Here is a 17,163-nt window from a genome sequence, read left to right on the forward strand (position 1 = left end):
CAGCTGCGAGAAGTTTTGAATTGCTAAAGAAGAAGGTGACTGAACAGCCTGTGTTGGCACTTCCAAATTTTAGAAAAGTATTCCAGGTGGATTTTGATGCTAGTGCTAGCGCTATTGGGGCTGTATTAAGCCAATAAGGTAATCCTATTGCATATTTTAGTGAAAAATTGAATGATGCAAAGAAGAAGTATTCTGTTTATGATCAAGAGTTCTATGCAATAGTTTAGGCCTTAAAGAAATGGAGGCATTATTTATTGCCAGAGGAATTTGTTCTGTATACTGATCATCAGGCATTACAGTACCTAAATAGACAAGGTAAATTGAATCAGAGGCATATGAAGTGGGTAGAATTCTTGCAGAGTTATACATTTGTGTTGAAGCATAGAAGTGGAAAATCTAACAGGGTTGCAGATGCACTAAGTTGGAGACAGTTGTTTCTTACAAAAATGCAGGTTGAAGTAGTTGGGTTTGATGAACTCAAGAATTTGTACCCCGAGGATCCTGATTTTGCTGAAGCATGGAAAGCTTGTAAAGAACCTATTGCTGTAGATAGAACCAAGTGGTTAGACTATTTGATTCAGGATGGCATGTTGTTCGAAGGTAGTCAATTGTGCATTCCAAGGAGTTCCATGAGGGAAAATCTAATTAAGGAGAAACATAGTGGAGGGATGGTAGGACATTTTGGTTGGGATAAGACCATTTCCATTCTTAGAGAACATTATTTTTGGCCTCAAATTACATAGGATGTGAAGAAGTTTGTACAGAGTTGCCAGGTTTGTCAAGTTGCCAAGGGGTTTAGTCAAAATACTGGCCTATATCAGCCATTGCCTGTTCCATCAAGGCCATGGGAGGACATAAGTATGGATTTTGTCCTTGGATTGCCAAGGACACAAAGGGGTAATGACTCAGTACTCGTGGTGGTTGATAGGTTCTCCAAAATGGCACATTTAATTCCATGCCACAAAACTCATGATGCTGTCCATATTGCAGACTTGTTTTTCAAAGAGGTGGTAAGACTACATGGTCTTCCAAGGAGTATAATTTCTAACAGAGATACTAAATTTGTGGGGTATTTCTGGAGGACATTGTGGAAGAAGTTGAGAGCAAACTTGAAATTCAGTTCCATGCATCACCCACAGACTGATGGCCAAACAGAAGTGGTAAATAGAAGTCTGGGAAATTTACTGAGATGTTTAGTTGGAGATAAGCCTAAGGGATGGGATTTGATTCTACCACAGGTAGAGTTTTCTTATAATAACTCTGTAAATAGGAGTACTGGAAAATCACCATTTCAAATTGTATATGGGAATAGCCCAAGGACTGCACCAGAATTGAGGAAGATAGAACAAGGGGAGAGGACAAGTGCTGAAGCTCAGGAATTTGCTGAACACATCAAGCGTCTACATGAGGAGGTTCAAGCACACATTATCAAGATGAACCAAGAGTATAAAGCTAGGGCTGATCAAAGGAGAAGACATAAGGAATTCCAAGTAGGGGATCTAGTCATGGTGCACTTACAAAAAGAAAGATTTTCAGTTGGTACTTACAACAAGCTAAAAATGAAGAAATTTGGCCCCTGCAAAGTTTTGAAGAAACATGACTCAAGAAATGGATATGAGGTGGAGCTGCTAGATGGTATTCACATTTCTCCCATTTTCAACATTGCAGATTTAACAGAGTATCATGATGATGGTGCAGATGAGGAGCTAGTTTTAGAGCCATGTCCAATTCCTGCTTCTAAGAAGGAGGAGATAGAAGACATTCTAGATCATCGTGTGGGTAGGAGTACCAGAAATAGGCAGTATGAAGAGTATTTGGTCAAATGGAAAGGACGGCTGATCGAGGACTCAACTTGGATTTCAGCAGCTAAGGTTTCCCATTTGGGATTTCCTCTACCATCCATAAAGTGACAGGGTCACTTTTCAATCTACCTTGGGTGTCTGATGCAGGAGCATCCAGAGGTATAAGGGCAATCTTGTGTCACCAAAAAAAAAGTACTTAGACTTAGTTTCTATTTCACATCTTTACATTTTTGGATACCCATTTGGCTCAAATAAAGGTTACAACTCTCATAGTTCAACTATCAGTGCGTTTGAAAATCCTAAAAAAATAGGAGCATGTATTTGGGCCATCATTTTGGTAAACTAGAAGGTGTGAATTGGCTAGATGAATGTAATCATGATTTAGAGCATTCCAAAAAAAGAATTAGGTCAATAGGCCCCACGGTTTGAAAGTTATTGCAGTTTTTCAGGTTTTGGAGACCTCCTAAGAATGCTTCAAAGTCAGGTTTGGGGCATTAAATGACCTTGAAAAGGGTCAAAAAATGGGGGATGAGTGAAGCTTTTCCATAGGGCTATAGAGCGCTTCGAGAGCTTTTCAAAAATGTAAACGATTCGTCAATCGAAGCTACGGTTCAAAAGTTATGCCTCTCAGAAGTTCGGTTACCATTTCTGGATTCTTCTAGATTTGCACCAACTTCTAATGCAGCTTCCAAAACCTTCTATTTCATTGGTGGATGCCTACTAGCACTTTATAGAATGTACTCCTAGTCCTTAACCCTTCGGGGTCTATTTAAGGATATTTCTGGCATTGTAAAAGGCAGTTCGGAGTGGAGTTTGAGAGGAGGTGCTAAAAGGAGAAATATTCTCCAGATTTATGCTATTGTAAGCCCTTAGGGCATGTTCTGAAGTTTAATTTCTCTATACTATTTGTACTAGCTTATTTTCTCAGTTAATATAATTTCCCTTTTCTGTCTTGTCCATTCTGTTCTTGGGTTGTGTCCCCATCACATCCCCACCCCAATTTTACCTTCTCATTGGAGGCTTTTTGGGTAATCATATCTGGTGTCAAGTGTTTATGTGGATGCATTTTCTTTACATGTTATTTCTACATATTTATGCACTAAATGTTTTAAAGTTAAAAGTTCTATTGGTTAAAGCTTAGTACTTTTGAGTCACCCCCCCTCTCAGAAGTATACTTTCCACTTGTTAATTCCAACATAAACTTGATTTTTTCCTTATTCATTCTCAAACCCACATGTTTCTTGATGTAGACGTCCTCTTCCAGAACTCCCTTTAGGAATGCATGATTTACATTATTTGATATACTTTGAAGTTCTTGTGTCCCACAAATGATAGGAGTATCTTGACTCCTTCTAGTTTGGCTACTAGTGCAAAGGTTTCTCCATAGTCTATGTCATCTTCTTATGCACATCCTGTATAGAAAAGTCTGGCCTTATTTCTAACCATATCTCCATCTTCATTGATTTTGTTTCAAAACACCCAATTTGGTCCAATGATGTTCTTGTCATTTGGCTAGGTTACTAAGGTCCATGTGTCATTTCTCACTATTTGATCAATCTCTTCTTCCATGGCCTTCCTCTAATATTCATCCTTCAAGGCCTCTTTTGTGGCTTTTTTTTGTATGTGGGAGTAGACATATTGTCTCTCTTTGCTTTCTCCTAGTGATCACATTAGAATCTTTGTCTCCAATGATATGATCTATTAAGTGGTTTCTTTTGATATATTTTTCTAGTACTAGTTCACCTTTTTTTGCATCTTCTCTTTAATCCTCAAGTCTTGCTCCTTCATTTTGAACTGCTACAATTTCTTGTATAGGTTCTACCTTATTGAGCACTCTCTCCATTATATCATTCAATAAGATATACTCTATTTTTTTATAGTCTTTTAGTTTCCTTTTCTATCTTCCTCATTTTATGTAAGAATTCATCTAGTTTCACATTAGTAGATTCTATAATTTTGATTATCTAAAGATTAAGATAGATTAGTAAGCTCTTCTTTTGGTAGAGTATCCCAAAAATATACCTTCATCAATATTAGGTTCAAAATTCCCTTGATATTTGTCTCTCTTAATATAACATCTACATTTTAACACCTTGAAGTAACTAACAGATGGTGTGTTCCCTAACCATAACTCATAGGGAGTGTTCTTCATTCCCTTCTTTACTTGTACCTAGTTTAAGGTATACACTGTTGTACTTACAACTTCTCTCTAGTAGATATGTGCAAAATAGTTTTGAATCATTAGTTTCCTAGAACAATCTATGATTGTTATGTTTCTTCTTATTTTGACAACACCATTCTGTTATGGTTTTCTTGGAGTTAGCATTTGTCTTATTATTCCATACTCCTCATAGTAACTTTAAAATTCTTGTGAGGTGAACTTACCTTCCTGGTCTGATCTCAATAATTTTAATGCTCTACCAATCTCCCTTTCTACCTTTTCTTTGTACACTTAAAACATGTGAATGCTTCTAACTTTTCTTTTAGATAAATAGTCAACATCATTATAGAGAAATTATTGATAAATAACATAAAGTATCTATCTCCAGATACACTCTTTTTCCTCACAGAACCACACAAGTTAGTAGCACTAGATCTAATACATGTTTTGAAGTAAATTACTCAAGAATCTTGAACTTACCAAATTTCCAAGTTTACACTCTTTACATATCACATTATTGGGTTTAATGATTAGGGGTAAGTTTCTTACATAGTTCTTCCTTCCTACTTTGGCAATGTTTTCAAAGTTAACATGACATAAAATCCTATGCCATTACTGTTTGTTATCACTACTAGCTATCATACATGCATTACCATAAATATTGAGGTAAAAGTGATTACCTCTACTTTTCTCTTGTATAGGCAGTAGCTTTCCTATCTTGTCAAATATCTTGCAAGATCCTTTATTGAATTTGAACTTGTATGCTTTGTCCATTAATTGGACCATACTTAGCATGTTATATTTTAGTCCTTCAACTAAAGACACATCTTTATAGCTAGAATTATTATTTAGGGCTATAATATCTATCTCTTAACATGTGGTGTGAATAACCACATTTATTTATCTAGTTCTTCTCGATATGGGTACTTTTTATTAGGGCTCTTTCCACCTTTTCTTTTGTGATGGTGACAAAATATACTTCATCCTTGTCTTCTTCCTCATAGTTGGTTTACTCTTTACTAGTCACACGTTCTTCAATGATGTAGCACCACTTCTTTTCTTTCGCCTTAGGCCACTTCTTGTTGGAACCTTTCCATTTTTTATTTTCTCTCTAGTTGTTGGTCTCCTTTCTAACTAGCTCCATATATCTAGCCACATAGCAACCTACTTTTTTTTAGTTGAAAAATTTTAAAGGAAGCTTTCCTTTGTACTTTTCTTTTCCTCTAACCATTTTCTTTGTTAATAGGGCCTCCATTTCATCTTTTTCATCTTTTTCTCCATACTGACGCAGGAAAAAGGATGAATAACTAGGGCCAAAGGCTCACCCAGCTATCCAAACCACCCTACAAGAGTTAAGACAATAGAAGAAAACATAAAGAACAAAAACAAAAGGAGGTGAAGACTTTTATTGATTCATCAAAATATCTTCATACATTCCTAGTTGTAAGGCCTTCTTGGTTACAACCAATTACAAATACATTCACATTCAATGATCCAACTGCAAATTCACACTTTCAGTTATGCTCTCTAATTCTTTTCTGTTAAAAATTTCCTAACTCTAAGTCTAAAAAATCTATATATACTTGCCAAAATGGATTATAGATCATTTTAGAACATTACATAAGAGGAGGGCTGACCCAACAATGGTTTGGATGCATCCCAAGAAAAGATCTTAACATAAATATCACAATCAAAATAAATCTTGCAAGTTAGCTCGTAGAAATCACGTCCAAATACTGACACTTGGCACATGAAGGGTCACTTAGCATACACTAGGTAACTTGACACATGAAGAGTCACTCGACACACACTGGGTAACTTAGCACATGAAGGAATTGCTACAGCAACTCAGCTCCCATTGAGTGCTACAGTAACTCAGCTCCAACATGTAGAATGAACAAAAAATGAGCAAGATAACAAGGAAACCTAGGATGCTCCTTAATCAAACAACTAGGGTTGAAAGAAATGACTCCTAAATTATTGAGAGGCCACAATCTGAGTTGAATCCAACTCAGATTGAGAAATCCATGAAGCATCTTCAATAGCCCTATTCTTCCACTTCACCAAATATTCATAGTAATCTTTTCTTCTTGTGCTCTTGCCAACCCTTTGATCCAATATCTATTCAACTTTTTCAATTTGCTTCTTAGGATAATCTTCTGATACAAAAAATTCATTCTCTAACTCATGATACTTATACAAATCAGCAATATTGAATATAGGAGATATATCCATGTCATCAGGTAACTCAACTTCATAAGAATTAATCTTACAAGGTCCAAATTTCTTCATCTTCATCTTACTATATGTTCCAACTAGGAATCTTCCTTTCTTCAAATGAACCATCACCTCATCACCAACTTGAAAATTATGGTGTCTTCTAGATTGATCAACATTCTCCTTATACTTCTAATTACTTTGTTCCAACCTCAACTTCACTTCCTTATGCAAAGACTCCATAAAATCAAAAAATTCTTCTCCTACAATGCTTCTCTTTTCTTCACCAGTAACATATCTCAAATATGATATACCTCTAGGATGCATTCTAGTAATAATCTCAAAAGGTGTCTTCCCTGTACTCCTATTCACAAAATTTTTATATGCAAATTTAGCTTGTACCAACACTATCTACCAATTACTTGGCTTATTCCCAACTAAACATGTTAGCAAATTATGTAAGCTTCTATTCACAACCTCTTTCTGACCATCGGTTTGTGGATGGAATGTAGAACTAAACTTCAGTGCAAAACCCATCTTCTTCCACAGAGTCTTCCAAAAATAACCAACAAACTTATTGTCTCCGTCTAAAATAATACTTCTTGGTAATCCATGCAATCTCACAATATCTTTAAAGAAAAGTTCAACAACATGCTTAGCATTTGATGTCTTCTTACACGGTATGAAATGAGCCATCTTAATTTTTTTTTTCCACTACAAAAAATATAGAATCACACCCTTTCACTGTCTTAGGCAATCCAAGAACAAAATCCATTCTAATGTCACTCCAAGGTTTCTCAGGAACAATAATAGGTATATACAAACTAGTATTTTGACTCACCCCTTTTGCAACTTGACAACCTCCACACTCTCTACAAATTTCTAAATATCCTTATACATTTATGGCTAGTAACACTTTTCTTTTGGAAAACTCAACGTCTTATCAATTCCAAAATGTCTAGCCAATCCACCACTATGCTTTTCCTTAATAAGATTCAACCTCATAGAACTTCTAGGAATACACAACTGAATACCTTTGAACAACATACCTTATTGAATGAAATATTCATCATACTTACTTATGTGATCTATCATATTTGGTGCTCTGCACCCTCTCCATGCCTTAGAAAAATCATGATCAACATCATACAACTCTTTCATTTTATCAAAACCAAGAATTTCAACCTTCATTTTAGTCAACAAAAAATGTCTTCTACTCAATGCATCAGTAACTCTCTTAGTAACTCCACTCTTATGCTTGATCACAAATGTAAAACTTTGCAAGTACTCAACCCACTTCATGTGTCTTTGATTCAATTTATGTTAACTTCCCAAGTATTGTAAAGCCTTATGATTCATATACAACACAAACTATTTAGGAATCAAATAATGCCTCCACTTCTTCAAGGCTTGAACATTAGCATAAAACTCTTTATCATACACATAATATTTTCTTTTAGCATCATTCAACTTTTCACTAAAGGAAGCAACATGCTTACCTTCTTGACTTAATACAACTCCTATTGCATTACCACTTGCATCATATTTAACTTGAAATACTTTCTTAAAATTAGGTAAAGCTAATATAGGTAATTCAACAACCTTTTGTTTCAAAGTCTCAAAACTCTTATAAGCTCCATGTGTCCACTTGAATTCCTTTTTATCTCCCCTCATTGTCTCAATCATAGCATTACAAACAACACTGAAATTCTTTATAAACTTTCTGTAAAAACTAGCCAAACCATGAAATGATCTTACCTCACCCACACTCTCAAGTGTAGGCCATTCCAAAATTGCTTTAACCTTCTCAAGATCCATCTTCAAACCATCAGCTGAAATCACAAATCCCAAATACTCATCTCCTCTTCAATAAAAGAACACTTTTTAGATTAATCAGCAACTTTTTCTCTTTCAACCTCTACAATACTTGTCTAATATGCTCAAGATGTTCTTCCTTTGTCTTGCTGAACATCAAAATATCATCCAAATAAACAATCACAAACTTACCCAAGAATCTTTTTAGAACTTCATTGATCAACCTCATGAAAGTACTAGGTGTATTAGTCAAACCAAAAGGCATAACCAACCATTAATACAAACCATCTTTTTTCTTACAAGTAGTCTTCCATTCATCACCTTCTCTAATTTTGATATGATGATAGCCACTCTTCAAATCAATCTTGGTAAAATTCTTTGCTCCATTATGTCATCCATCCTCAGCATAGGAAACCTATATTTCACTGTTATCTTGTTAATGGCTTTAGAATCAGTACACATTCTCCATTATCCATTCTTTTTAAGTGCTAACATAGTAGGTACAAAACATGGACTCAAGCTTTCTCTGATCAAACCTTTATGCAAAAACTCATGGACTTGTTTGTTAAGTTCTTCATTCTCTATAGGTGTCAATCTATATGGTGCTTTTTTTGGCAAACTAGCTCTAGGAATCAGATCCATACAATGATTTATGCTTCTCACTGGAGGTAAACCATTAGGAATATCATCAATAATAATGTCTTTATACTCATTCAATAATTTTTTAATTTCTACTGGTACTCGGTTGTCACTATCTATTGCCACTTAGTCATTACTAGCTTCTGCTACTCAACCATTACTACCAACACTCGGTCCTCTAGGAACTATGGCAAAATAGACTTGATGAACTTTTTCATTTCCTTTTCAAATTTTTTCCCATTAACCATGCAAATTTTTACAGTAGTACAATTAACCTCATCTATACTTTCAATTAAAGGCAACAATATTTTTTTATTCCCATTTACCCAAAGAGTATATTGATTCAATCTTCCATCATGTATAGCATATCTATCATATTGCCAAGGTCTACTCAACAAAATATGACAACAATCCATGGGCATAATATCACACAAAACTTCATCAAAGTAATGTCCAATTTTGAACTTCACAAGGCATTGCTCACTTAACAATATCTTATGCTCATCCTTGATCCATGAAACATGATAAGGTTTGGGATGTTTCAACCTTTGCAACTACAACTTGGTAACCAGCTCTTCTGATGCTAGATTTGTAGAACTTCCATTATCAATGATCACTTTGCAACATATTCCAGCCATCTTACATCTTGTCTTGAAAAGGCTTTTGCTTAAAATAAGTTCCTCATCACTTCCCTTATTACATAAGGTTCTTCTCACCATCAAATTTTTTCCAGCCTTAGGTATACTTGGTGAACCCTTATCATCTTCTTAATCACAACATTTCTATTACCTTGCCCTCTTTTAGAGGATCTACATTCAAAAGATCTATGTCCCTCTTTACCACATCTAAAACAATTACCATGAAATCCACCTCTAGAATAAGAATTACCTCTTCCTCGGCAGGAATTAGTGCCTCCTTGGTAATAATTACCACTTTTCCATTTATTCTTGCTTTTGTCATCATTTTTCCATTCAGATTCACCCTTAACCTACACAAAACTTTTAGACCTACCACCTTCACCATAAGATTGACCTCTGCCACTTTGGAATCTACCATCTCTACCTCTTTGTCTTTGTTCATGCTTCTTTGTCAAGATCTCCTAAGCTTTTAAGGCATATTGATATGCTTCTTCTACAGTTTCCAACTTCACAAAACTTATTTCATCTTGAATTCTAGATCTCAATCCATTAATGTACCTTGCAATTTTCTCAACATCATCATCTACATGTCCAGATCTGATGTCCAATCTATAACATTCTTAGATATATTCATTCACAGTCATGTCCTTTGTTTCAAATTTTGCATCTTTCATAACAAGCTAACCTAGTAATCAATAGGGAGGAATTTGTTCTTTACCTTGTTCATCATCTTTGGCCAAGTTCTAATCTTCTCCTCTCCTCTCCTTTGTCTATCAGTTTGGAAGTGTTCCCACCATAGTGATGCATGACTTTTAAACCTAGTGATTGTAATCTTCACCTTTCTATTATTAGGAGTATTTTCATACTCAAAGAAATTTTCCATATCAAAGATCCAATCCAACACAAAATTGGTATCCAATTTTCCATCATATGGAAAAAATTCTACAATAGGCTTTGAATTTTCCCTAGATAACACTCTTAACAATCTTTCCTCATCTTGATCTTCTTTAGGTTCTGGATTATGGTTTGGAGCTACTACTTCATCATCACTTACATCATCAAGATGTGCTCCTATCCTCAGGAGTGTCTCCACACCATCTAATCTGGCTGCAATTTGTCTCAAACAATCCAATATATCATTATCAACATTATTTCCTCTACCACAAATCATCTTTATAAATTAGGTTCCTGCAAGATCATAACCCTCTACAAGTTATAGGTCAAATCTATAGATCTGCCACCCTACAACCAAATCCAAATTAGGGTTCTACATAATCCAATCTCCATAAGGAAAAACCTCAGGCTTTGATACCAACTGATGTAGGAAAAAGGATGAATAACTAGGGCCAAAGGCTCACCCGATTATCCAAAGCACCCTGCAAGAGTTAGCACAATAGAAGCAAACATAAGGAACATCAACCAAAGGAGATGAAGAGTGAAATACTTTTATTAATTCATCAAAATATCTTCATACATGCCCAACTGCAAGGCCTTCTAGGTTATGGTCAATTACCAATACATTCGAACTCAATGATCCAACTACAAATTTGCACTTTCAGTTCTACACTCTAATCCTCTTCTCTTAAAACTTGCCTAACTCTTAGCCTAAACACTCTATATATACTTACCAAAACAACTTATAGATACATAGAGATATATGCCTACTATATTCAATATAATACCTTCACATATCTTTAGGTAGTTGGTACTCTTGTATGTACCAAAAAGATTTTGAGATATCCTTTAGATAGACTGACACTTCTAGAGATAGCCCACCAAATCACTTCTACTTATGACATAGGAAACACCATAAGATGATATGGGTCTAGCCTATGACAATTGGCACATGCAAGGTGAAGAAAAAACAATATATGTCCACCTTTGGATCTGAATGGGATTAATATCCCTTGGAAGAGTACACCTCCCCTCACTTATTCTTTGATAACATTGGGATGGCATAACATCTAGTAGGGAAACAATTTCTACATGTCGATGCTCAAGAGGATCATTGGATGAACACAATAGATGACTATAATGTCTGCATAAGGGAAAATTGTAGGATGACTCTATATTTAGCAAAAAATGTGCTCAAAATGAAGATTCCTCTAAAGGCTATAGAAAAGGATGCCCCTAGAGTCACGGATCCTTTGTACAATAGAGGAAAAACTTATGATAGGCCTATCATGAATGCTGAAATAAGGTGAGAGGAGAACAATGATATAAATCATATGTGCTAGACATGTGGTTGATTTGACAAGGGAATGGATGAAGAAACCATTTAGGATGGATCTAGTTCCATAGGTTATACCTCTACAAGCCACAACTAGGCCTATCAAAGGAAAAGGTGTGACGGTCACCATATCAACTTACCCTGCTTAATCTCTAGTTAGGCAAGAAATGATACATCAACATGAGTAGGAGGTTGAGTATTTTGAGGTAGATGAGGGTAAGAAAAGGAAAAGGGAAGCTCCAAAGGAAAATCAATAGGTGATTAAGTCCCAAGCACCTCTAGAGAAGGAACAACTTGAGAAAAGCCAATCCAAGCCTCAAGTTATCTATTTTTACATAAAAATTAGTTTTAGGTTTCCTTGTGTTCTTGTACATTGTGTATATTTTGTATATCCATGTAAATATCCTTGTATAGTCTAGTTTCTTGTTTCTATGTGTTGCTCTATGCTCTTTGAATAAGTTGTCATTCAATGCCAGGTATGTGGTTTGCTCTCCCAAAGATTCTGAACTCTTGCATAGACTCAAGTAGTCTATCATCCCCAGATAGAGCAATTGTTGGTCTAATTTTTCATAGTACAGAGAAAATTTTGAAAAATTAGTAAAAATTCATTTGTGGGCATTATATTATGCAATTTAGGGTTTTCTCATTGTATTTCTCTAAATTCTTAGATTTCCCTAGTTCATGTCTTGATCTCTGTGTTGTAGGAATTTTATCAATTTCTCAAGGTTTGTCATCAGAGCAATTAGTTGAAAAACCTAATGCCTTATTACATTTTACCTTAGTCTTGGAAACCCTCAAAAGTAATATTTCAAAAAATGCTCTTAAGGCATATTACTTTTTCCCCAAGGAAAGGCTTGCATAAGCATGACTTTGTTAAAATCTTGTTTAAACCTTAGGTGGCCGTGCTTTGCCTACAAATCACTAGATCATTTTATTAAGAAATACACCTTGTGATAAATTTTTTATATGATCGTTGATCTTGTTCAAATCAATGGGTATCGCATTCCTACAATTTCAAGATGCAAGGTTTTTAAATAATGCAGGCATGTGCTTTGGTGACACATAACCCTTGCCCTTTTCAAGTTTTAGTGAGTCGTAAAGTTTGTGATGATTTATAAGTTGTTAGAACCTTTTGTAGATTTGTCAGTACTTTTCATGCATGTTCTAGAATTCTTGTAATGTCATTGGTTGAGTTACTAATAGAGGTATGCCTTTATTACCAAGATTTGTCAACCATTGATTTCATTTAAATCAAGGGCTAGTGCTTTCCCCCAAAAAGGAGATACTCATAAATTAAATAATGTGGGGAAGCATCAATAGGATAAGTGGCACAGTCTGACAATATGGGCCTACCATTCCCAAGGGTGATGTTGAGATGTTTTCCATGGAAAGTGTCAGATGAGTTGGAATGGATGGAAGTATTTTATTCGTCACTTCAGCTAATGTGGTATTTAAGACACCTGATTCTATGACCATTGATCTATCAAAGATCAAAGGCCAGTGCATGCCCATAATTTAAAGTTGCACGAGAGATAAATAATATGGGAAAGAAATTTTTTGACATGTAGCAAGGTGGGGTCAAGAATCTCTAGTGTATGCTATAGTGTACCATGCTATAAAATGATCGCTAATATGTACTGCCAGATGTACCACTAAAAAAATTTGTTTGCCAGATGGGGGCGAAGCTTTATCAATCATAGATCTTTTAAAGATTGAGGGTAAGTGCAAGCTTGCAATTTGAAGATGCTCATTAAATAATGAAAGTGGGAATGCACCTTTGTGTCACATGTGATAGTGGGGCCAAATTATGGAAGAATGCTAAGTCACACCATGTGGTCTATCACTTGTGCTTAGTTGGAAGTACTTATGCTACAGGCATGGAAACCTCAGAAATTAATGTAGTAGTCATATGAGTGAGAGCATGAGGGTTAAGAAGAGTCATTCCATTGGTCCACATGGATGCTTTGATCACAAAGTGTAGAGTTTTGTGCTAGTCATGGATCTTGTCTGGATCAATGATGAGCGCAGGCCCACATTTTAAACATGAAAGAAATTTAAGGAATGCAGGTATGTGCTATGCAGGCACATGTCCATGATGATATCACTATCCCTATCTTGGAGGGCTTATAGGATCTAAACAGTGTCATAATTGATCTTTACAAAATCAATGATTGACACAAGCTCACAATTTGAAGATGTTCATTTAATAATGAAAGTGAGAATGCACTAGCTTGACACATGGAAAGAATGACATCAAGCACTTGCTCACTCAGAAGAAGATATGGGACCTGTCGGTGTGGAAGTTTTTAGGAGGCACAAACTCATATAAAGGCTTCCTATTGATTAATGTAGCTGATTGAAATTTGTTCAATTGTGGATATGTTTGACTGTTGATCTTATCTTGATCAATGAATGGCACTTCCCCACAATTCTAAGGTACAAGGAATTTAAAGAATGTGGGTAAGCAGTATTGTGACATGTGGCCTTGTTTTTAAAGCCATAAAGCTCATTATTTTTAAATCAAATCCATTTGATCTAGTGAAAATCTACAAATAAGATTAAGGAATGCGGGTAAGCAGTACTGTGACATGTGGCCTTGTTTTTAAGGCCATAAAGCTCATTATTTTTAAATCAAATCCATCCGATCTAGTGAAAATCTATAAATAAGATTCAAATCTTGTTGCAATTTGGAGGTAATGGTTACTAAAAGTAAATATGGTTTAGAGTTCATTTGTGCAATTTCAATGCATGAAAAGAACTGACATTTTCACCATTAATGAATCACCAAAGCGTAGAAAGAATATCAAAGCATACAAAATTTTTAGAGCCAGGGCACAGAAACTTTATCTAGCAATATAGTAAGTTAGAGAAGAAATCACACAGTGTAGAAGTGCAAATTTAGCAGGTAAGTACTTTGTGTTTCTTTGAAAATCAAGTATTTGTTGTTATAAAATTTCTAGGGTTTATTCAAAATACCTCCCCGAAATGAGTTCACTGGACAAATAGATTATTTTAAACATTATGTGCATGATGATTTTCTTCAACAATTCCCTTTATCAGTACATGAAATAACTGAGGGGAGAGAACTCATTCCAAAACACCCTAGGGTAGCTATAGTAGAAGGTTTTTATGATAAAGAAAATTGGGTAAGAGATGCCTAGGTTTTTATGAGGGGTTTGGAGTTGTTCAAGAAATGGTTTTTAGAGCACAAACTAGATACCCCTATGAGAAATTATTGGGAAATTAATAGTCCCTATAGTTTTCTTTGATAGTGATTTATTGATAGATTTAGCCAAAAAATATGATCCAATTACAGGGTGGGTAAAGAACCATGCTGGAGTAAATCTTTTTTGGGTTTGCCTTGAATTAATTAGTGAAGTTTTCAATCTCAACCCTAACCATGCTATGCATGAAACTATTGATATGGATGAACTTAAGGCAAGGTATGATGCGCAAAGGATTTACTTAAGGAAACAACCACTACAAGAACATGCTGCTAAAATTGGTACTTTGTGTGTGATTATTGCCAACACCCTAGAGCCATTACTAAGAAGACATTTTAACATTAGGGCTCACACATTATATTTTTCTCTTTGCAAAATTTTTGGGATAGATGAAGCTAATCAAATCACAGGCTCAATTGTCCTTGTTATGGTTCAAACTCTTCAATTCGAGATATAATTATCTAGAGGATATAATTAGAAATATTTTTACTTTGTAAGAACAAGAACTAAGAAAGGAGAAATGGATAGTATTCAGAAAGACCCTAGAATTTATTAATTCTTTTGACCCCTAGTATAATCCATTGAAAGATAAAAAATATTGGGGAGCCAAGATGTAAGCATTAATGAACAATTTTGCTGTGATTATCTAAACTATGAATGAAAAGAAAGCCACATATGTTGAGACATATCCAGACAAGGTTACAAAGGTACAAAGGAGGATCAATAGAAAAAATGTACTGGACCCTAGCCAATATACCTTATAGAAAAGGGTGGGATATGTGATGATCTAGAATGTGCAACAGGTTCCTCTTCAGAAGAGACCAAACCTAGGAAGCCCATCTATACCTAGTGCTCCAAAAAGACAAAGATTAGAGCAAGGGTCTTCTTTCCAAGTGGAGCAATATTCTCCAAGCCAATCCCCTATCAGAATTGATGATGAAACATCTCTAAGGGAGCAGCTTAGACAAATTGGTGGAGAGGGAGATGTAATTGTTACTTCCACAAATTTGGAGATTGGAGAGCCTCAAGAACCACCTACACCTTCATTGGATCTCACTATGGTTGATTATCAAGGTAAGGAGATTGATCCCATAGTTTCCCAAGCCTCAAAATTTTTTATTAATGATGATACTTTTGTAAAATCTAGGGCTTTTGCTCAATTTTTGTGGAGATTAAACATGAGAAATTTTGAGAAAACTTGTGAGAAGATAAAGGCAGAATAACCAGACAAACCTAACTCTAATATTAAGGAAGAGGTAAAGTCTAAATTTTTGAATGAATTTGCTCAATTTACTCCTAAAGTTAGGAGGTAGATAGTTAAATAGTTAGGAGTCCTCCTTCTACCATAATGGGATATAGTACATGCCATTGTTTTTGATTCAGTAAGAAAATAGAGGGATGTTCAAGTAAGGACTAACGAAGAGATATTATAGGCTCATAAAGGAGTCAAGTTTAGTGATGACCACCAAGCCCTTGTTATTTGGTCTATGGAAAAAAGGAACAATACCAGAATGCATGAGATTTCTACTACAGAGCATACTGGTGAATTGATAGTATTTAGAGCTATTGAGGTAGGTAGTAAAAAAATAATGGGAATGACATTAGAAATGCTAAAATTTTGCAGTGTGGTATCTGGCCAAGAAGAAGATAGATTTTCCCAACTCAATGCTAGGTTTGAAGAAGTTCTAAAAGCATATGAGGAGAGGGGTATGCAAATACAATCATTAGAAAATAAAGTGACTCAAATGGAGAAGATTCTTGGGAAAAGAAAATTAGGAGAATCCAGTAAACCTAGGATTGCATACCCCCATGGCCACCTATTGAGCCTTTTAAATCAACACCAATTATTGAGATACCAGATACCCCAGAAAGGCCTCAGTTCTATACTGTAGAGGATTTTGAAGAGGAGAAAAATAAATTCTATGTATTACATGTAGAACTTAATAATCAATATGAAGAAAAATTAAGGTAGGGTATCATGTATTAAGTAGATAGAATTGAATGGAAATCATTTTTTGATGTAATAATAAGGATTGTAGCTATCAGGGATGAGTTAAAAGGAAATGAAGCTGTATTTAGACCCATTGTATAGAAATGGATAGAAAGAAATGAAGCTATCACTGCTATGCGTATATCTGTTATTTAGCTAACATGTCATCAGATAGAAAATATTTTTGATTTGTTAAATAAATTGCAAGGTTTTGATGATAAACAAGATTCCTTCCAAAGAAGATTAACTATTTTATTTTCAAGTATTTTACAAAGAAATTTGATTTATTCCATTGTGCTTTAAGGACAATTGAGAAAGTGAAGGAAAGGGAAGAATGGAAGAAGGAGCTGGATGAAATATTTTGTGAAAGAATAAGTAAAGTTATAAATGAACTAGGCCATTTATTATGGGCAATGACAAATCAAGAGCTGGTAAAAGTGTAGTTGT

The sequence above is a fragment of the Cupressus sempervirens genome, chromosome 7 (genome assembly GCF_028749045.1).
Source record: "Cupressus sempervirens isolate cs-2001-9-10 chromosome 7, ASM2874904v1, whole genome shotgun sequence".
NCBI classification, from domain to species: domain Eukaryota; kingdom Viridiplantae; phylum Streptophyta; class Pinopsida; order Cupressales; family Cupressaceae; genus Cupressus; species Cupressus sempervirens.